At 37.3% G+C, this 23,012-nt stretch overlaps 1 protein-coding gene across 4 annotated transcripts in view; it reads left to right on the top strand.

Annotated features, from left to right (window-relative positions):
* Positions 1–1,458: 1,458 nt before the first annotated feature.
* The window catches only part of LOC105469870 (solute carrier organic anion transporter family member 1B1), a 121,222-nt gene continuing 99,668 nt past the window's right edge, over positions 1,459–23,012 (top strand). For 2 of the 4 annotated variants that reach the window (XM_071072086.1, XM_071072085.1), the window contains exon 1: positions 22,244–22,393. The gene's annotated coding sequence lies outside the window, so the exon portion shown is untranslated. Of the gene's footprint in view, positions 1,792–22,243; positions 22,394–23,012 lie in introns of those variants that run through there. The other 2 variants (XM_071072084.1, XM_071072083.1) reach the window with 2 other exon arrangements.

The following is a 23,012-nucleotide window of genomic DNA, read 5'->3' as shown; positions in this document are numbered from 1 at the left end:
ATATATATATATATATAAGGTTAGACTAGTGGCTAGACTAGTGACTATATATATGTGGGGGGGGTGTATATATGTATATACAGACAGAGAGAGAGAGAGTAACCCTGCAAACTAGAGACCCAGAAAGGAATTGATGCTGTAATTCAAGTCCAGAGGTAGTGTGCTGGCAGGATTTCTTTGGGAAAGGTTATTTTTCTATTAAGACTTTTAATAGGAAAGGTAATATGTTTTATTCAGAGTCTATTGATTTAAATGTTAATATCTTCTAAATACACATTCACAGAAACATCTAGAATGATGTTTGATCAAAAATCTGGGTACCCTGGCTCAGTCAAGTGGAGACATAAATCACAGAGAGCAAGGAGAATATCAATACATGGGGTATCCTCGCATGGGTGTCAATACCTGAAGAGGGTAGGAAGATATCACTGTGGTGGAGGGTGAACAGGGGAGAGGTCTGATATGAAGTGTTAGAACCTGAGTAAGGTTAGACTAGTGGCTAGATAGGAGAGTAGTTCAGTTCCTAGTGTGGAATCCCAACTGAGGTGAAGAAGAGGTCTGCAGGGGAAAAGATAGGAGTTGGCTTGTCAGTCCCACATTGACTCAGTTACTTTGGCTTTATAGGAATTAATATCCGAAGCTGGCTTCCTCCACCTTCATTCTTCCTCAAGATTGCGTTCGTGATTCTTGGCCTTTTACATTTTAAAAGAAAGGTTAACATAATCTCGTCAATTTCCACATTTCAAAGAGTACTGGGATTTTGTTTGAGATTTCACTGAAACTATAGATGTATCTTTGGAGAGCCAACATTCTTACAATATTGTTTTTCAACTAATGAACATGATATAGGTTTTAATGTCTTTAAATAATGTTTTGTAGTTTGGGAGTAGTGGTCTGGGGCACCCATTATGAAATCTATTCCTTGGGTTTCAATTTTTTTAAAACTGCACTAAGTAGTATACTTTACTAATATTATTTCCTGACGCTACTAATGTATAAATCACTACATTTGATTGTGTATATTTTATTCTATCCAGATAACTTGTAAAAATTAACATTAATTTCGAGAGTTTATATGTAGTAACTTTTAAATTATCTACCTATACCACATGTCACTGACATTTTATTTTTTTCTTTTCTTGTTCTTAAATTTAAATTCTTTTTCTTGCCATTTCTCTGACTAGAACATCCAGGATAATGTTTAATGGAAATGGTGATACCAGGCATTATCTTCTCACGCATGACATCAACAGGAAAGCTTTTAATATTCCCCATTTTAATATAACGGTTGCCGTAGGGTTTGTTTGCTTTCTTTAAAGTCATGATTATATCCCGAAGCATATCACATGAAATTCGTTGTAACTTTTTTCTCATTCTAAGTAAATATTTGCTTCATATGCTCATTTTTATTTATAATTTTGAATTATTGTCTTATAAAGGCCTTCCTGCAGGGGCCTTTGAAAACAGTATGCTGAGAATAGATAGGGCTCAAGGACAGTATCTCCAATTGAACTTTTAATGAACTCCCGTAGGTGCCAAGAAGGCGGGCAGATAAGGAAGAGCATAGAAACAAAGAACTGAGTAGAAGGTTACATCTGGGAAAAGAAAGTTTGTTTTGCATTGCATTCTTTCTGCTGACGTGGGGTTTATGGAGTATAAATAAAGTGAGGCGGAGGCTCTGAGCGCAGCCGCCATGTTCTCTGTGTGTCTTTGTCTTTTGTGTGTTCTTTCATTCTCTACCACCCCCGGCACGGACCCCAACAAGTGGCACAGCGAGCAGGGTCAGCACGGGTGAGTAGGGGAGAACAAGAAGGGGAACCCCCTAGGAGCGGGTAAGGCTCGGATATTGTTAAGGGGAACCTTCTTAAGCTTTCATTATGGGAATTCCATCTCTCTGGCCTCAGAATATTTATGGCTGTTTAAAGGACTGTTGCTGTTTATGGGAGTAGAAGTGAAAGAAAAAGACTTTGAAGCGATTATTTGCCCATGTTGAACAACATTGTTACTGGTTTCAGTATCAGACTAAAGTGCAGCTGAATCGGAAAAAATGGTTACAGGTAGTAAAAGCTCTGCTTAGAGCTCTCCAGTTAGGGGATATTATGCCTCTAAAATTGTGGACCTTGTGTAACTCTATCACTCAGACATTAGAGTTACTTGAGACTGATCTGGAGTGTGGTAATGTAGCCACAGGAGGAAAGGTATCTGAGGATTTGGAAAAATAAAATAAAATAAAATAAAATAAATCTGAAATGGAGCCCATTTGTGCCAGGGTAGCAAAAGGGGGAGAAGAGAAAAAGCCAGCTCTTCCTTCTTCTAAGGGAAATTCTGACATGCAGTGTATTATGGAAATGCTTCAACAAATATTACAGATACATTCTTCTAATTCACCTTTGTGAGCTTTCCCTGTTTCTTTTCCTTCTGCCCTGTTAAAAGAGGATTTTCCAGTGCCTCCAACCCCCTGGCTTCCCTATCTTTACCTTTGTTTGGCAAAGTTTTCTCAGTGCCTTGCCCGCCATTGGGGGAGGGAGAAAAGGAAAGATAAAAAAAAAAAAAAAAAAAAAAAAATTTAAGGAGCTGGATCTGTTTCCAATTATTTGTGCTTCTTTTGCTCCTAATGCTCAGTTTTCAAATGGTGGCAATAATGTCCAATTTAATGCCTTACAAATTAAATTTTTAAAAGAAATGAAAGCTGCCATTTCTAACTATGAACCCCTATCCTTGGTCTTCTTGATATTTTTTCATCAGAAAATTTGATAATTCCTATAGACTGGAAGACTTTGGGGAAGGCTTTTCTTGATCATTCTCAGTGGTTACAATTGCACAGCTGGTAAATGAACAAGGCGCATGTACAAGGCTAGAAAAAATGTTATGTGTGATCCCCCAGGAGCCACTGAGGAACAACTCACAGGCACGGGCCAATATGCTACTCTTAATGCTCAGGCTGGTCTAGATGATGTTGCCCTTACTCAAATCAAGACTTTGTTTTTAAGGGCCTAAAATAAGGTAGAGATAACAGGAAAATCTTCCCTTTCCTCTGTGAAGATTTTACAGGGCACAAATGAACAATATTCAGATTTCGTAGCCCATCTTCAGGATGCTGTCTTGAAAATTGTGGGTGCTGACCTTGCTTCAAAAATTTTGTTACAAACGTTGTCTTTTAAAAATGCTTATGCTGACTGTCAAAAATTGTTAAAATCGTTAAAGGCCAATGGGACCAATTTAGATAAATATATTAAAACTTGTGTTAGTGTTGGAGGGGCTATTTATAATGCTCAATTATTTGCTGGAGCTTTGTCTAAAGCCTTAAAAGGAAATAACAAACAAGGTGTTTGCTTTCAGTGTGGTAAACCTAGACATTTCAAAAAAGAATGTCATAAAAATTGAACACTTTTATCCCTCAAGGCAGAAAGCTGCCTTCAGAGGTGTACAAATGTTGTGGTAAAGGTCGACATTGGACAAATAAATGTCGTTTCAAAACTGATAAAAGTGGAAATTTACTGTCTCCTCTCCTGGGAAATGGGAGCCGGGGCCCACAGGCTTGGGGCCCCAACAATTTATGTCACCAGGTCTGAAAGTGTAGTTGGTTTATCAGTCTTTACAAATGAGAAATATAAGAAAGGAAAAGAATGCACAAACTAACTAGGTTTCTTGTAATAAATCACTAAACTAGTCAGAGGACCAAAAAAATACAAGATCAGCGTGACTCTGAAGGATGTGAGATTATGGTTCTGCACTTGTTACATTAAAGAGCTAAAATAAATAGACGTAATATTAACAATAATAACAGTAATAATAGCCATAGTATACTGAGTACTTACTATGTGTCCACTATTGTGAAAAAATCTTCACTTGCATTTAGTTCTTCCAACATCCCTTTAAGACTGACAAATTTTATAATTATTACCATTTTGTAGACAGGAAAACAGAGTTAAGACAGTTTTATAAATGTATCCAAGGTCATATAGCTATTATATTTTGAAAATATGACTTTCTGTCCCCAGAGCTTACATGCTTAACCCTTTCCTCTAGACTGCTCTATAAAGTACAAAAATGGTAGTCACCCTCCTTGGAATAATCGGAGGAAAGAAAAATCAGTAACTAAGTAAAAGTTGTATCTCAGCACCAGATCCAATCCCAATTTCAAGTATCCATTTAGCCTTGGATAGCATCACTGTGTTTTGAAAACCAAAATCCGTTGAGTATTTTGTGGTCCACCATCTTTTACAAAGCAGATACTCTATTGAATAGTAAGCTACGAACTGAATTTCTGTACCTGTAATCACCTTATTTGTTTACAAATATTTGTTATTGACTGAATCTGCATACAATACCCAGTGAGCAATGGCCTACAACATCAAGGAATAAATTCAAGTCCTCCTTAAGGATCCCACACCTTACCCCAGTTTCTCAGCCTTAAGCGGCAACTAAGCAGAGCGCTGCTGCTGACTTAGCTATTACTCAGCCTTATACTTTGTCTCCTAACAGAGGAGTATATAAATTGGCTATTAGAGTGTGTGGCCCTTTGCCAAAAGGACATGATGTTACTAATAAAATTCTTATTATGGTTCAAGTCTCACAATTTATATGCCTAGAGGCAGGGGAAAGTATTCTCAATAGGGAGGGTTTGGTAGCACAGAAAAAACTGTTTTTTGGGAAACTTTAGTTTCTAATCAAAAGCCCTTATGTTCATTGCACATTAATGAAATAGTTTTTAAAGGGTTAATTGATACGGGGGTGAATATGTCTATTATTTGTTTAAATTAGTGGCCTATACAATAGGAAAAAAGACAAGTTTCACTTATACTCACTAGCTTGGGTGCTGCTTCTGTGGTTTATCAAGACGTAGAACCTTTAACCTGTGTTAGTCCTAAAGGTCAACAAGGTCAAGTGTTTTTTTTTAATTTTTATATTGTTCCTATCAATATTAATTTTTGGGAACAAGATCTTTCACAACAATTTGCTGCTTTTTTAAACATTCCTCATATTTCCTCAGCTGCCAAAAATATGATGTTCAAAATGGGCTACAATCCTTTAAACTCATAGCCACCACTCCTATTTAGGTGAAACAGTGACCATTATTTAAATAAATACTTAGGACTCTAACAGAGTAAGTCAAAAAACAAATGGCCGAGAGGAATATAAAGCCACGTATTTCTGCATGGAATTCCCGTCTTTGTCTTGTCTTAAAACTATAAATGTTTACATTAAACCTAGGGAAAGTTTACAGCCTGGTCTTCCTAATCCTGCCCTTATCCCACAGAGTTAAAAATTAATGGTCATAGATCTCAAAAATTGTTTTTTCTCTATTCAGTTACAACCTCAAGATTGTAAAAAGTTTGTCTTTATTATTCCTAAATATAATAATGGACAACCCATTCAAAAATATCAGCAGAAGCTTCTTCCTCAGGGTATACTTAATAGCCCTACTATATGTCAAAAATTCGTACATAGGACTTTAAATCCTGTAAAAAATCAGTTTCCAACTGTGTTAATTTATCATTGTATGGATCTTCTCTGTCCCTGTTTTTAATAATTCTCAGCCACTTTCTCGATATCAATGGAAAGTTTTACCTCAAGGTATGTTAAACAGCCCTACCTTGTGTCAAGAACTTGTCCTTTTGCATCATTACAAACTCAGCTTTCTTTCTATTCACTTAATATTGCCCCAGAAAAAATTCAACTGGATTTTCCTATTCAATATTTAGGTTATACCTTAGGAGCACAAAATATTCGACCCCAGAAAATTCAAAGTCAACGTGATCATTTCAAAATATTAAATGACTTTCAAACGATGCGTCCTGTTTTAGGAATATAACATCTTTTTTCTATTCTAGAAGGAGACAGTCACTTGGACTACTCATGCCATTTAACTCCTTTGGCTTTACAGGAACTACAGCTTGTAGAAGAGCAACTTTAAAAGGCCCCTTCCTGATGTTCCCCTTTCCTTTTGTTTATTTCATACTTTACATTCTCCTACAGGAATGATTCATCAGACCAATCGGCCACTAGAATGGATCTTTTTGTCCAATAAAACATCTAAACTCTTGGCTACTTATATCGATCATTTAGCTGAACTGATCATCAAAGGACGGCATCACTGTTGACAACTTTGGGGAGGAGATCCTTCCTTAATTATCTCTCAATTCACTCATAGTCAGATCACTTATCTTCTTGCAACTTCTGATTCTTGGCAAGAAGCTTCATCAATCTTGAGTTACAGTTTATCCTTATCCCTCAGTGCAACAGGGAGAATTGTTTGCTATTCTCATGGTCTTACTTGATTTCCCTACTACTGGTTGTAACATTGTTAGTGATTCTCAATACGCCGTTTATGTTACTACTTATATTTCTCAGGCCACTTTACCTCTTTGTGCTACTTCTTCTCTTCAGAAATTCTTTTCTTTGTTATCCTTTACTTTGAGCCAACGTCGAGCTCCTTTATTCATCACTCATCTTCGTTCTCATTCTCAACTTTCTGGACCATTAGTTCATGGTAATACTCAGATTGATTTGCTTTTAATCGGCCACCTATATGCTGCAGAACAAAAATATACTCTACATCACACTAATAGTTCTGGCCTTCAACGACGGTTTCATTTAACTCATAAACAAGCTCGTTCTCTTATTCGAGCTTGTCCTTCTTGTGCTCCTTTGAGCATTCCATCCTTCCATCCTGGGGTTAATCCACGAGATGTCCCTTCTTTTGGACGATTAAAATGTTCATCATACCATTGATACCTTTTCTCATTTCTGTTATTACTCATCTCTTAGTTTGTTTCGCCATCATGGGCATTCCTCTTATACTTAAAACTGATAATGCCCCTGCTTATGTCTCTCATAAATTGCAAGTTTTCTTACAGCAATACAATATTCAACATATCACCGGTATCCCGGGCAACAGTCAAGGTCAAGCCATCATTAAGCGCGCAAATTTAACCTTAAAAACTCAACTGCTAAAACAAAAAGGGGGAAATGAGCCCCCCAAAAAACCAGATTTTTTTGAAGGTTAACCTTTCTACCTTAATTTTTTTGATTTTGAAGGTTCTTTTTACCTTAATTATTTTTTGAATCAATGGAGACAATTGCAAGACTCCGCTGTCATAACCCATCTTTCCTCACCTCCCTTGGTGATAGTCCCCGCTGACAATTTAAAGATTTGGTATCCTAATGAAGAAGGTAAGTATGTTCAAGGGCAAGTTCTAAAACAGGGACAGGGCTATGCTCTTGTCCTTACAGGGAGCGGACCTGAGTGGTTTCCTACAAGATGATTGAAACCCTGTTGAAAAGAAAACTGGATTCAGCATGCATTTCTTCCTTTGTTGGATGTGCCTTGGCGGGGGACTTATTTCCTTTAGTGAGGCTTTGTATGAATATTGCACTTATATTCCCTTTCCACCCTTGTATCAGGGAGTTGCCTGGGGAGAGGCGGAAATTAAGGTTTTCACCAATGACACTACTTGGATGCCGTCCCCCTATATAGACAAGGACAATATAGAACGGGAAACGGGAATTATAAACAACACATACCAATTTGGAGTGGAAGAACTTCCAATATGCATGGGAAATAGTTCTCATTGTCTCCAAAAATCGTATGAAGACTGGGTTGTTCACTATAATCATAGTCATGTGGCTGCTAATACTGTTATTATAATCATACTGTATATAGTAATGAAACTATTCCTAGTTTTTTACCTTTTTGTCCTATTCCAGAAGTTTCTCCTAATATTGAGGTGCTGGAGTGGCAACAATGTCGGGGAAATAAACCCTGGATTTTATTAGAATACAATGGGATGCAAATAACTGATTGAAGTGTGCACAGTGATTTTCAAACAAAATTTAGTCACATACCTTTGAAATGGCACCGGGTAAATAAAAGTATTGCTGCTAACAATAATGAAACCTTAGTATGGCGTGAAGGAGGCCTAAGTACAGAGTCATCTTTGGAAGTTGTTAGCTGCAGGCGATGCCATTAACATTTTTGTGGGGAATATGCCCCTTAATCTTTCTAACCCGAATAACTCCTTTCATATTCAGTTATATCGAAATACCTCCTGATATATTATTGCTTGTGTCTGTAAGCCCTACCTGTTATTAGCAGGGAATTTGACATGGGATAATGATATGGGGATTGTTAATTGTACAGATACGTGTACATTTTTGTCTTGCCTCAATCATTCATGGTGGCACAACTTTACTGAGGATATTTATATCCTCAGGGCTCGTAAGGAAATTTGGCTACCTGTTAACCTTACGCGACCATGGGGGGCATCACCTCTTGAGACTTATATTTGGACTTCTCTCCAGCGAACCCTCCATGCCCTTGGACTTATAATTGCCTCGGTGATGAGCCTTGTCGCCATCGTCTCCACTGCGGCCGTAGCAGGGCTCGCTCTTCATCAAAGCATACAAAATGCTGAATTTGTGCAGCAATGGCATGAACAATCTCACTGGTTATGGCTTCAACAATGAAACATTGATTCTCAACTTGCTGAAAGATTGGACAACATGGAACAAGCCTTGACATGGCTTGGAGATCAGCTCACTGTCCTCAGTACTCGGATAACATTACAATGTGATTGGAACTCCACTCAATTTTGTGTAACGCCTGTGCTTTTTAACATCTCTCAAAATTGGACCGTAATCCGAAAATTATTAATAGGCCATAAAAATATTAGTTTGGACATCCAAGAGCTCACTCAGAACATTTCCGAAGCATTTCGACAACAATTACATGTGTTGTCTGGAACTGTAACCCTTCAGGAGCTGGGTCAGTGCCTTGCTGCCTTTAACCCATGGACCCAGATGAAGACATGGATTTCTACAATCTCTGGAAGTATATTGCTTTGGGCACTTGGATTGGGTCTACTTCTTTTGGTGATTTGATGCTCCCTCCATCGCCTCCAAAAACAAAAGAAAACACAAGAACAAATATGGGCTACCTTTTTAGGATTGAGGCAAAACAAAAAAAAGGGGGGGGGGGAATGCAGGGGCCTTTGAAAACAGTATGCTGAGAATAGATAGGGCTCAAGGACAGTATCTCCAATTGAACTTTTAATGAACTCCCGTAGGCGCCAAGAAGGCGGGCAGATAAGGAAGAGCATAGAAACAAAGAACTGAGTAGAAGGTTACATCTGGGAAAAGAAAGTTTGTTTTGCATTGCATTCTTTCTGCTGACGTGGGGTTTATGGAGTATAAATAAAGTGAGGCAGAGGCTCTGAGCACGGCCGCCATGTTCTCTGTGTGTCTTTGTCTTTTGTGTGTTCTTTCATTCTCCACCACCCCCGGCACGGACCCCAACACCTTCCCTGAAATTTTATAATCTTATGAGCACAGGAGTTCAAGGCTACAATAAACTACGATCATACCACTGCACTCTAGCCTTGGTGCTGGAGAGAGAACTTGTCTCTAAAAGAAAAAGAAAAAAAAAAAGACCTAGAAGCATAAAACTCCACAACACCTACTCCTACCCCTGTCGATGCAGATATTCAGTTCTGCCTTGGGTAATGACCCTCCAGCAGCCTCCCAGCTCTGCTACCCATCCTGTGTTGTCTTTCTTCCCTAGGCTTGTTCCCTCACGACTGCAAGGTGACTACTGCTCCCCATGGCTAGTATCCCCAGTTCAGAAGAGAAGAAGAAAAATGTCTTCTCAGAAAGCTTTGTTGTTTTATTTCGGAAGGAAATTCCTTCCTAATTAGCAGCCTCTGCCAATATCTCATTGGCCTAAGGGGTAAACACTGAATTGTAGCCAGTAGCAAAGGAGACAGTCTTATATTTGCCTCTATTATTAATTACATCAGTAAGGACTGGATTTTGTCATTCCTCTGCATCAATCTGCAGTCATCATATCTCACCAAGACCTGCATTAAAAGCATAGCAAAAAACTCTGATTAGTTAGTGACTTACCACATTTTCATAGGATTTGAAATTAACATACTTTTACTTGTTGTTCTGTAATTCTTTTCTGTGTATATTTATTTATTCATCCTAATAAAAAGATATCAACTTGAATTTTATACCTTACAACTTAATAAGTTACCACCTGCCTCCCATACCCACACCAATACGCCTCTCTTCTACAATAAAGAAATGAAATGAGAAATCAATTGTTCCATAAACATCTATTGGGGATCTTCAATAACTCTTATAATTTGGGGACTCAGTTTCTTCCCCTTTGATAAAATGCATTATTTCAATTATTATTATTATTTTTACTGATATGAGGTTCTTTATAAACATTGTTATTATTATTATTATTAGAGACAGGGTATTGCTCTTTAGCCCAAGCTGGAGTGCAGAGGCACAATCACGACTCACTGCTGTCTCAGTCTTCTAGGCTCAAGCAATCCTCTCACCTCAGTCTTCTAAGTAGCTGAAACTACAAGGCCTCATTATGTTGCCCAGGCTGGTCTTGAACTCCTGGACTCAACTGGGCTCAAGCAATTCTCCCACCTTGGCCTCCCAAAGTGCTGAAATTATACTCATGAGCCACTATATCTGGCCAAGGTGTTATTTTTAAATTATATTTTTCTGTACTAGAAAAAAAAAATCAAATGACACAAAAGAAATTGAAATGAAACACAAATGTATTGTCTGTGATCTTCCTTATGACTAGTCCAATGCCCCAGAGACAAACACTTTTAAGCAGTTTTGTTTTTAGGTCCACTGGTAGTGAACTCCATAAATCATATATGTATGCCATTAAATCTTAATTTATCAAGTTTAAAACATCTTTTAACTCCATGCCATAAAGTATTAGACATTGTTATTCCTCTCCTTCTATTTATATTTTTCCCAATTTTCATTTTTTGAAGTGGTTTTCAAAATTCCTGTAAATATTGATTGCATTTGGAAACGTAAATAATGTTAAATCATAATTTTTAATTTCATTAACTTGAGACTTCTCATGCTATTAAATAAGAAAAAAACTGACCCTTAACTTCTCACCAACTGTTTTGTTTCTTTCGTCTGCATTTGTCTGCTGTTTTTATCTCCTCCCTCATGAGGGTAGTGCCAGTGCTCAGAATAAGAACTGAACTCCCAGACCTCATGGATGCCAATGACAGAGATCATAAGGGATCCAAAAGTGCTCCAACACCCACTTTCTCTGACCTGCTTTCCCCCACCAAGAAGTGTCAAAGGAGAAACCTATGCTTTCAGAGTAAAATACCATCTCCCCTGTGAGGCAATAAGAGTGAGCCCACGGTACTAACTCCACAATCACATCCCTCTGGGCCTACGTTGCTGCATTAGGGAGGAATTTAAGTGAGTGAATTGTGCACAGAGAAAAGACTTAACTTTCTCCAATCACCTCAAACCTATCAATAGTGGTCAAAAAAGGACCACAGGTGCTTGAATGAGTTACTACTTCTCCAGTTTGTCTCCATGGCAAGGGGTTGCCAAGTAGTCCAGGCATACTTACCCTAATATTGACACTCACCATCTCACCAATACTGTCTACCTTGAATTCATAAGAATTAATCTCATTATGTCCTTTGCTCCCATTTATGTCAGTCACCTGAAAAGCTCCAAAACTGCAAGTTAGTTTTCATTCTTTTATAATTGCCATAAGTCTAACCTCCATATACCTCCTATGTTCCACCTTTTCGCCCAGCTTCCAGTTCATAAATGAGCATTCTGTTCACCACTGCACACTCAGCGAAATCTGCTTCCTCCGAAACCTTATCATACAATGGGTGTTTACTTTGTCTTACAATTCTGTGGTTAAAGGGCAAGACCTTGCTTCTCATTTTAGCTTCCAGAACGTTATTCTCGCTCCCTCCTTGCCCCCCACAAAGAGCAGCTTCACATTTCATGTCCTTAGACCTTAACACGATACCTACGTCAAAGTTACGTTCCTCTTTTCCAATGATTTGAGCTCCTCTTCTTGTTTCAAGGCTACCCTCATCTTGAATCTTGGTTATTTTTAAGACACTCAGAGATAAAGTTTCAAAGTTCATGGACCTAAAACTTAACCCGTAATTTTTCCCCTTAAACCTGTTCTACACATTCTTTTTCATCACAGTTGCTTCTGGCTGATATCTCTGGACCTGTCTGGGGCCAAAGTGAACTCATGGCCCTAAAAGGAAGTATACAAGCCATTCTGTAGGTTGCCTGTACACTCTCATGATAGTAATTTTTTTTTTCTGCGCAGAAGCATTTTAGTTTAATTAGATCTCATTTGTTGACTTTGGCTTTTGTTGTAATTGCTTTTGGTGTTTTGGTCACCAAGTCTTTGCCCATGCCTATGTCCTGAATGGCATGGCCTAGGTTTTTTTTTCCTAAGATTTTGGTTTTACATTTAAGTCTTTAATCCATCTTGAGTCAGTTTTTGTAAAGGTGTAAGGAAGGGGTCCAGTTTCAGTTTTCTGCATATGGCTAGCCAGTTTTCCCAGCACCATTTATCAAATAGGGAATCTTTTCCCCATCGCTTGTGTTTTTGCCAGGTTTGTCGAAGAGCAGATGGTTGTAGATGTGTGGTGTTATTTCTGAGGTCTCTATTCTGTTCCATTGGTCTGTATGTCTGTTTTCATACCAACATCATACTATTGTGGTTATTGTAGCCTTGCAGGACAGTGTGAAGTCAGATAGCATGATGCCTCCAGCTTTGTTCATGTTTTGTTTAGGATTGTCTCAACCATATGGGCTCTTTTTCTTTTCATATAAAGTGTAAAGTAGTTTTTTCTAATTTTATGGAGAAAGTCAAGGGTAGTTTGATAGGAATAGCATTGATTCTATAAACTATTTTGGGCAGTATGGCAATTTTCACGATATTGATTCTGTGTATCCATGAGCAATATCAGTATGATATTGGCTATGGGTTTGTCATAAATAGCTCTTATTATTTTGAGATATATCCCATCAATACCTAGTTTATTGAAAGTTTTTAACATGAAAGGATGTTGAATGTTATCAAAGGCCTTTTGTGCATCTATTGAGATAGCCATGTGGTTTTTGACATTGATTGTTTATGTGATGGAATACATTTATTGATTTGCATGTGTTGAACCAGCCTTGCATCCCAGGAATGAAATTAATAAGCCTTTGATGTGCTGCTGGATTCCATTTGCCAGTATTTTATTGGGATTTTCACATCCAGTGTTCATCATGGATATTGGCCTGACATTTTCTTTTTTTCTTGTGTCTCTGTCAGGTTTTGGCATCAGGATGGTAAAGGCCTCGTAAAATGAGTTAGGGAGGAGTCCTTCTTTTTCCATTGTTTGGAATAGTTTCAGAAGGAATGAATCCAGCTCCTCTTTGTACCTCTGGTAGAATTTGGCTGTGAATCTGTCTGGTCCTGAACTTTTTTTGGTTAGTAGGCTATTAATTACTGCCTCAATTTCAGAACTTGTTGGTCTATTCAGAGATTCAATTTCTTCCTGATATAGTCTTGAAAAAGTGTATGTGTTGAGGAATTCATCCATTTCTTCTAGATTTTCTAGTTTATTTGGGTAGAGGTGTTTATAGTATTCTCTGATGATAGTTTGTATTTCTGTGTGGTCAGTGGAGATATCCCCTTTATTATATTTTATTGTGCCCATTTGATTCCTCTCCCTTTTCTTCTTTAGTAGACTGGCTAGAGGTCTATTTTGTTAATTTTTTTTGAAAAACCAGCCCTTGTATTCAATGATTTTTGAAGGGTTTTTTGTGCCTCTATTTCCTTCAGTTCTACTGTGATCTCAGTTATTTCTTGTCTTCTGCTAGCTTTTGAATTTGTTTGCTCTCATTCTCACTTCTCTAGTTCTTTTAATTGTGATGTTAGGGTGTTGATTTGAGATCTTTCCAGCTTTCTGATGTGGGCATTTAATGCTATAAATTTCCCTCTTAACATTGCTTTAGCTATGTCTCAGAGATTCTGATTTGTTGTCTCTTTGTTCTCACTGGTTTCAAAGAACTTTTTGATTTCTGCCTTAATTATGTTATTTACCCAGGAATCATTCAGAAGCAGGTTATTCAATTCCCATGTAGTTGTGCAGTTTTGAGGGAGCTTCTTATTCCTGAGTTCTAATTTGATTGCCTTGTGTTCTGAGAGACTGTTTGTTATGATTTCATTTCTTTTTCATTTGTGTTTTACTTCCAATTATGGGGCCGATTTTAGAATAAGTGCCACATGGCTCTGAGAAGAATGTATATTCTGTTGATTTGAGTTGGAGAGTTCTGTAGATCTCTATTAGATCCACTTGCTCCAGAATTGAGTTCAAGTCCTGATATTCTTGTTAGTTTTCTGTTTTGTTAAGCTGTCTAATATTAACGGTGGGATGTTAAAGTCTCTCACTATTACTGTGTGTTTGTCTAAGTTTCTGTGTAGGTTTCTAAGAACTTGATTTGTGTATCTGGGTGATCCTGTATTGGGTGCATATGTATTTAGAATAGTTAGCTCTTCTTGTTCGATTGATCCCCTTTACCATCATGTAATGCCTTTATTTGTCTTTTTTGATCTTTGTTGGTTTAAAGTCTGTTTTTTCAGAGAGTAGGATTGTAACCCCTGCTTCTTCTTTTTTTTTTTTTCTTTTTATTTGCTTGGTAAATATTTTTCCATCCCTTTATTTTGAGCCTGTGTGTGTCTTTGCACATGAGATGGGCCTTCTGAATACAGCACACTGATTGGTCTTGACTCTTTATCCAATTTGCCAGTCTGTGCCTTTTAATTGGGGCATTTAGTCCATTTACATTTAAGGTTAATGTTGTTATGTGTTAATTTGTTCCTGTCATCATGATGCTAGCTGGTTATTTTGCACACTAGTTGATGCAATTTATTCATGGTGTCATTAGTCTTTATGTTTGGTTGTTTTTGCAGTGGCTGGTACCAGTTTCTTTTCCATATTTAGTGCTTCTTTCAGGAGCTCTTGCAAGGCAGGCCAGGTGGTGACAAAATTCCTTAGCATTTTGCTTGTGTGGAAAGGATTTTATTTCTTCTTTGCTTATGAAGCTTAGTTTGGCTTTATTTGAAATTCTGGGTAGAAAATTCTTTTCTTTAAGAATGTTGAATATTGGCCCCCACTCTCTTCTGGCTTGTAGGGTTTCTGCTGAGACATTCACTGTTAGTCTGATGGACTTCTCTTTGTAGGTGACCTGACCTTTCTCTCTGGCCGCCCTCAACATTTTTTCCTTTATTTTGACCTTGGAGAATCTGGTGATTATGTGTCTTGGGGTTGATCTTGTGGAGTATCTTACTGGTGTTCTCTGTCTTTCCTGAATTTGAATGTTGGCCTGTCTTGCTTGCTTGGGTAAGTTCTTCTGGATAATATCCTGAAGTGTGTTTTCCAGTTTGGTTCCATTCTCCCCATCACTTGGTTCCATTCTCCCCATCACTTTCAGGTACACCAATTAATCATAGGTTTGGTCTTTTCACATAGTCTCATATTTCTTGGAAGCTTCACTCATTCCTTTTCATTTTTTCTTCTTTAATTTTGTCTGTGTGCCTTATTTCTGCAAGGCAGTCTTCAATCTCAGATAGCCTTTCTTCCGCTTGATCAATTCAGCTATTGATGCTTGCATATGCTTCACGAAGCTCTCTTGCTGTGCTTTTCAGCTAGATCAGATCATTTATATTCCTCTCTAAACTGGTTATTCTAATTGAAATTTTGTGTAACGTTTTATTAAGGTTCTTAGCTTTCTTGAATGGGATTAGAACATGTTCCTTTAGATCAGAGGAGTTTTTTTATTATCCACCTTCTATGGCCTAGTTCTGTCAATTCATCAATCTCATTCTTCGTCCAGATTTGTGTCCTTGCTGCAGTAGTGTTGTGATCCTTTGGAGAAGAAGCAGTCTGGCTTTTGGAATTTTCAGTGTTTTTTCACTGGTTTTTCCTCACCCTCATGGATTCATTTACCTTTGATCTTTGAGGCCGTTGACCTTTGGATGGGGTTTTTGTGGGCAAGCCTTTGATCTTTGAGTCTGTTGACCTTTGGATGGGATTTTTGTGGGCAGGTCTTTTTTGTAGATGTTGTTTTTGTTATTGCTTTGTGTTTTTTAGTTTTTCTTCTAACAGTCAGGCCTCTCTTCTACAGGTCTGCTGAAGTTTGCTGGAGGCAAACTCCAGACCCTGTTCACCTGGGTATCACCAGTGGAGACTGCAGAATGGCAAAGATTGTTGCCTGCTGCTTCCTCCAGAAGCTTCATCCTAGAGGGGCACTGGCCTGATGCCAGCCAGACCTCTCCTGTATGAGGTGTCTGGCAATCCCTGTTGGTAGGTCTCTCCCATTCAGGGGGCATGGACGTCAGGGACCCAGTTGAGGAGGCTGTCTGTTAGCAGAGCTTGTGCACGTGCTGGGAGAATTCCCCTTGTCAGGATCAGAGCAGGTAGGCTGGAATGATTAATTTTATCTGTAAGCCCCTGACAGCAGCTGCTGCGTTTCTTGCAGAGATGCCCTGCCCTGTGAGGAGGAAGCTAGAGAAGCAGTCTGGCCACAGTTGCTTTGCTACGCTGTGGGAAATTCTGCCCAATGCAAACTTCCCGGTTTGCTTAGCACTGTCAGGGAAAAACTGCCTACTAAACCCACAGTAATGACGGTCGCCCACCCCCAACCAAGCTCTATCATCCCAGGTATCTCCAGACTGCTGTGCTGGAAGTGAGAATTTCAAGCTAGTGGTTATTAGCTTGCTGGGTTCCATGGGAGGGGAACCCACTGTGTGAGACCACTTGGCTCCCTGGTTTCAGCTCTCTTTCCAGGAGACTGGATGGTTCTCCTGTCTCACTGGAGTTCCAGGTGCCGCTGGAGTACAAAAACTCTGGCAGCTCAGTGTCTGTCCAAAAGGCCACCCAGTTTTGTGCTTGAAACCCAGGGCCCTGGTGGTGTAGGCTCATGAGGGAATGTCTTGATCTGCAGACTGCAAAAATCTGTGGGAAAAGTGTAGTATCCAGGGTGGGTAGCACTGTCCCTAACCGCTTCCTTGGCTGGGAGAGAGAGGTTCCCGTGCACTTCCCAGTGAAGCGACACCCCACCCTGCTTCTGCTCACTCTCCGTGAGTTGCATCCATTGCCCAACCAGTTGCAATGAGATGAGCTGGGTACCTAGGTTGGAAATGCAGGGATCACCTGTCTTCTGCGCTGATCTCACTGGGAGTTGCATACCGAAGCTGTTTCTATTCGGCCAACTTGGCCCCTCCTTGCCTTTTTATTCTTAAAAGTGTTTATTTGTGCTTCCTCTCTCTCTTTACTTGTCTTTCTAGATTATTTTTATTGTTATTATGTTTTACCTTTTCAAAAACATAGTGTTTTATTTTTTGTTACCTCTATAGTACATAGTCTATTTATTAAATTCTGCTTTTTATTTTTAAAATTTTATTTTATCAATCATTTCTGTTATATAGAAAAGACATTGGTGATAAGAGTTAAGTCATACTATAATCCAGCATAACCTCATTTTAACTTTTAACTAATTCCATTTGCAAAGACCTTGTTTTCAAATAAGGTAATATTGTGAACTTCTGAATGAATATGAATATTTTGAGGAACACGACTCAACACGGTACAAGGTGTTCTATCTCATTAATTAGATTGAAATCATGAATCTGGATTAAGCTCTTCATTCCATATAGATACATTATTTTCCCTTTGGAAATTGATATCCCAGAAACCATTGCCCATTTATAGACTTAAGCCTGTGCATTCAGCCTGTGAATTCAGTTCTGTTTACTCCTTTATATTTCTGTTTAATTTCTGGAAAACCAGATGTCAAGGGCAATGCTTATATTGTCTTTGAACATAGATATGTCCCTGTAGAATTTTAAAAGCATATTGTACCAGTTATTCTTATTTGATATAGAAAATATATCAATATGCAAATTATTGAATTACGTATCAGGTTGTTCTACTTTTTTTTTTTTGAGATGGAGTCTCACTCTGTCACCCAGGCTAGAGTGCCGTGGCATAATCTTGGCTCACTGCAACCTCCAACTTCCGAGTTCAAGTGATTCTTCTGCCTCAGCCTCCCGAGTAGCTGGGACTACAGGCATCGCCACCACACACAGATAATTTTTGTATTTTTAGTGGAGATGAGGTTTCAACTGGTCTCGAACTCTTGACCTCGTGATCTGCACACCTCAGCCTCTCAAAGTGCTGGTATTACAGACGTGAGCCTCTGCATCTAGCCTCTTTCACTTTTAAACTAGCTTTTTTCAAGTCCTAAAGTACCAAATCATCAGACTTTTAGGAAATAGAGGGAGTAGGCAATGCTCTATTACTTCTGTTCTATTATCTTTTTCCCCTCTTTTCTCTCCCCTTTATTTCCCCTTCTCAGGCTCAATCACCAAGCACAATGTCAGAAACATTATAATCATTCAATGCATTGTGTCTGTCATAATAGTTTTTATCAAAGTATAGACAATACTGTAATAAACATCTTTTTATGTAATTATTTAAATACATCTGTAGTTTTCTACAGTATATCATCTTGGAACCAAAATTACTGAATCAAGGAGTGTAAGCTTTTTGAAGTTCACTTTTCAAGTTTCTTTTCAAAAAGATTTTACCAAAATGGTTTTTCCATACAGATTGTCCCTGCTTATTCATATTTATCAGACATAGGGTTTTTTCAGTATTCAATAATTTATTGCAAAATGGTATCTCACTGTTCATTTTTATATATCTGATTGTAGATGGCACGTATGCTATTTTGACAGGAATTTATGATAGAGTCCTTTAAAATATTTTGTATGATAGAAACTTTTCTTTTCTCAACTCTCTCTGGTTCTCTTGGGCTCAAGTCTAGAATAATACTTTTTATACTCAATGGCTAAAAAATGTGTGTCCTCTTGAATAGTACCAATGTGGCTTTGGTTTACTGTAGCAGAAATACTAATTAGTGCTCAGTTTTCTGATATATGATCAATAATGTAGAAAACAAGATAAAGAGGTTTTCTGAAAATTTCAACTTTCTCATAGAATTCTGAAGTCATATATTCTCATATGATATAACAAAGACCAACCACAATACCTCAGATTTTCTTTGCAGCAACAGCATTCTCCTGTCCTCAACTCCTGCTAATTAAGTGTCTCCCGAAATTCCAGCTGTGACCTGCTTGGATCATCTTGCTCATCTGCCTTAGACCTCTAAAAATGTGTTCCCTGTTCTGTTGACTGCAAGCCTTCTGAGATCGTCTTGACACACTGGATATCTATAGCTGCCTAATAATTTTTACAACACATTAAATATAAAAAACAAGTTTCTATAACAACCCAAAAGATCACACTAGCTCACCAACATCCAAAGCAAGCAAATGTGAATTGCCAGAAAAAGAATTCAGAAGGTTGATTATTAAGCTACTCAAGGAGGCACCAGAGAAAGATGTAAATCAGCTTAAAAGAATTTTAAAAATTATAAGATATGGATGAAAAACTCTCTAGAGAAATAGATAACATACATAAAAAACAATCACCACTTCTGAAAATTAAAGATACACTTAGAGAAATGCAAAATACATGGAAAGTTTCAAAAATAGAACTAAACAAGTAAACAAAGTAAATTTAGAGCTTGAAAATAAGACTTTTGAATTAACCCAATCTGATAAAGACAAATAAAAAAGATTAAAAAATGAACAGCCCTCAAGAAGTTTGGGATTATGTTAAATGACCAAACCTAAAAATAATAAGTGTTCCTGAGGAAGAAGGAAAATATAAATGTGTTGAAAATTTATTTGAGGAAATAATTGTGGAAAACTTTCCTGGCCTTGATAGAGATCCAGACATCCAAATACAAAAAGCTCAAAGAAAACCTTGGAAATTTATCACAAAAACATTATCACCTAGGCACATAGTCATCAGGTTGCACAAAGTGAAGGCAAAGGAAAGAATCTCAATAACTGTGAGGTAAAAGCATCAGGTAACCCATAATGGAAGACCTATCAGATTAACGGCAGATTTTTCAGCAGAAACCCTATAAGCTAGAGGGGATTGGGATTCTATCTTTAGCTTCTTTAAACAAAATAATTATCAGCCTAGAATTTTGTATCCAGCAAAACTAAGCTCTATAAATAAAAAAAAGTTAAAGTCTTATCCAAACAAATGCTGAGAGAATCTGCTACTACCAAGCCATTTCTACAAGAAATGCCAATAAGACGTTTTAAACCTTGAAACAAAACCTCAAAATACACCAAAATAGAACCTATGTAAAGCATAAATCTCACAGGGTCTATAAAACAATACACAATAAAGAAAAAATAACGTATTCAAGCAGCAACTAGCATGATGAATAGAATAGTACCTCACATCTTAATACTAATGTTGAATGTAAATGGCCCAAATGCTCTACTTAAAAGATGCAGAATGGCAGGATGGATAAGAATTCACCAACCAAGTATCTGCTGTCTTAAAGAGACTCACCTAATGCATAAGGATTCACATAAACTTCAGGTAAAAGGATGAAAAGAGATGTTCCATGCAAATGGACACCAAAAGTGAGCAGAGGTACTTATTCTTATATCAGACAAAATAGACTTTAAAGCAGCTGCAGTTAAAAAAGACAAAGAGAGACATTATATAATGATAAAAGAAATAACCCAACAGAAAAATATTACAATCAAAAAAGTATGCATTCACCTAACACTGGAACTTCCAAAATTATAAAAGAATTACTACTAGACCTAAGAAATGAGGTGGATAGCAATACAATAATATTGGGAAACTTCAGTACTTCACTGACAGCACTAGACAGGTCATCAAGACAGAAAATCAACAAAGAAACAATGGACTTAAACTATACCCTAGAACAAATAGACTTAACAGATATGTAGAGAACATTCTACCCAACAACTGCAGAATATACGTTTTATTCATCAGCACATGGAACATTCGCCAAAATAGACAATACGATAGGACACAAAGAAAGTCTCAATGAATTTAGAAAAATCAAAATTATATCAAGTACTCTCTCAGTTCACAGTGGAATACAATTCTAAATCATCTCCAAAATGAACTCTCAAAGCCATGCACATACATGGAAATCAAATAATCTGCTCCTGAATAATCTTTGGGTCAACAATGAAATAAGATGGAAATTTAAAAATTCTTTGAACTGAATAATAATAGTGATGCAAACTAACAAAACCTCTGGAATACAGCAAAAGTGGTGTTAACAGGAAAACACATAGCATTAAATGCCTACATCAAAAAGTCTGAAAGAGCACGAATAGACAATATAACATCACACCTCAAGGAACTACAGAAACAAGGACAAACCAAACTCAAGCCTAGTGGAAGAAAAGAAATAACAAAGATCAGAGCAGAACTAAATGAAATTGAAACAAAAAATATACAAAAGATAAATGAAACAAAAACCTGGTTCTTTGAAAAGATAAACATAACTGAATTTTTTTTGAAAATCTTTATCTGTGCTTTCCCATCCTTCTGAAAGCCTTCTCATATTTCTGAGTGAATATCTCACATTGAAGGCCACTGGGGTAGAGGATTAATAGCTAAGATAGAAGAAGAGATACCAGATCTCTTTCTTTGTGCCAGACATGTTCAGAATTCATGAAGTTGATAAAGGAGAGATTTTTGAAGGCATACCTGATTCATTTATTCAATGTATTTATTTTCTATAATAATAATTTATTGTAATATTGTTACAATGAACTTTATTATAATAAAGCTAAATTTATTATAATAAATTAATATTAATGAAGGTTAAGTTCCTATAATACATTAAGTATCTTAATTTATTTTAATATTAAGTTATTATAATAATAATTTATTTTCTATGTATAATGATTTATTCTTTGTGGTAATATGCCAAGCACTATACTAGAATCTGATGACTGATGAAAAAAGATGAAGTTCCTGATCTTTTGTTGATCATATTTATGGAAGAAAAGACAATATACAAACATATTTCATAAAATCATGTAATTTTAAGAGATGGGGGTTAGGGCAAGAAAGTAGAAATTTACAAATGTTACATTTTTAAGTAGGTCAGGGCGAGCATCTGCAAAGCAATAATAATTGAGCAGAAAAACAATTGAAACAAAAAGTGGACGTCTGTAGATAAAACATTTCAAGTAAAAGGAAGAATCATGTAGCTTGCTTCATGGTCAAGTTTGACTCTTTAAACAAAATAAATGTTGACTGCTTCCTATTTGTATCACATGTATTGATGATTGAATAACTGCTTCACATACAATTACTGTCATCTTTCTTACCATTTAAAAATACTATTGCAGATTAAGTGTTTGTTTTTAACATCAGTTCATTGGTATGCATTTTTAAAATAGATATTTCATTTATTTATTTAAAACATATTTATTGAGTATCTTCTAGGTATGAGACACTATTCTTGGAACTGAGTATACAGCAGTGAACAAGGAAAACAAAAACCTATCTTTGTTCGTCTGGAGATTCCTCTGCAGCATAACTTAATGGTTGTTGAGGCAAAGGAAGGCTGGCAGTAAACAAAACATGTGAGTAAAATTTATAGTATGATGATGAGAGAATAATAATTGAGTACCAAAGGGAGTAATATTAAAAAACTGTTAGAGAAGACCTCGCTGAAAAAGGGTCATTTGTGTGGGTACTAGAATATGGTGAAGGTATAAGCTATGCAGCTATAGGGAAAGAACATTCCAGACAGAAAGAAAACTAGGAACAAAGATCCTCAGTAGAGGATGTATAACTTATAAGGCCTTAAAGCTGTTCTTTTGATTTTTGAGTTGATCTGTGAAGCCAATGGGGGATTTGAGCAAAGCTGTGACATGGTATGACCCTCACTGATGTGTTAAGATTTACACAGGGGAATGAGGTTGGGGAAGAGGGGCTGTGAGTGGTCAGGAGAAAAGCCGAGATGCAAGTATGAGGGTATTGCAATAATTTAGGACCATCCTGAAAGTTGTGGAGGAGGCGAAAAATCATCAGATTCTGGGTATATTTTGAAATTAGAGCCTAATATGAGTGTGAGAAATAGAGAAGAATGATTCTAATATTGTGTGTGTGTGCATGTGCACGCATGTGTGCAACTGGAATGATAGAATTACAATGTATGGGGATTATTGTCTTCCCTGGACAATAATCCTTGGAAATGGG

The sequence above is a fragment of the Macaca nemestrina genome, chromosome 10 (genome assembly GCF_043159975.1).
Source record: "Macaca nemestrina isolate mMacNem1 chromosome 10, mMacNem.hap1, whole genome shotgun sequence".
In the NCBI taxonomy this organism is placed as follows: Eukaryota; Metazoa; Chordata; class Mammalia; order Primates; family Cercopithecidae; genus Macaca; species Macaca nemestrina.
This window is presented reverse-complemented; position numbering and strand designations above follow the sequence as displayed.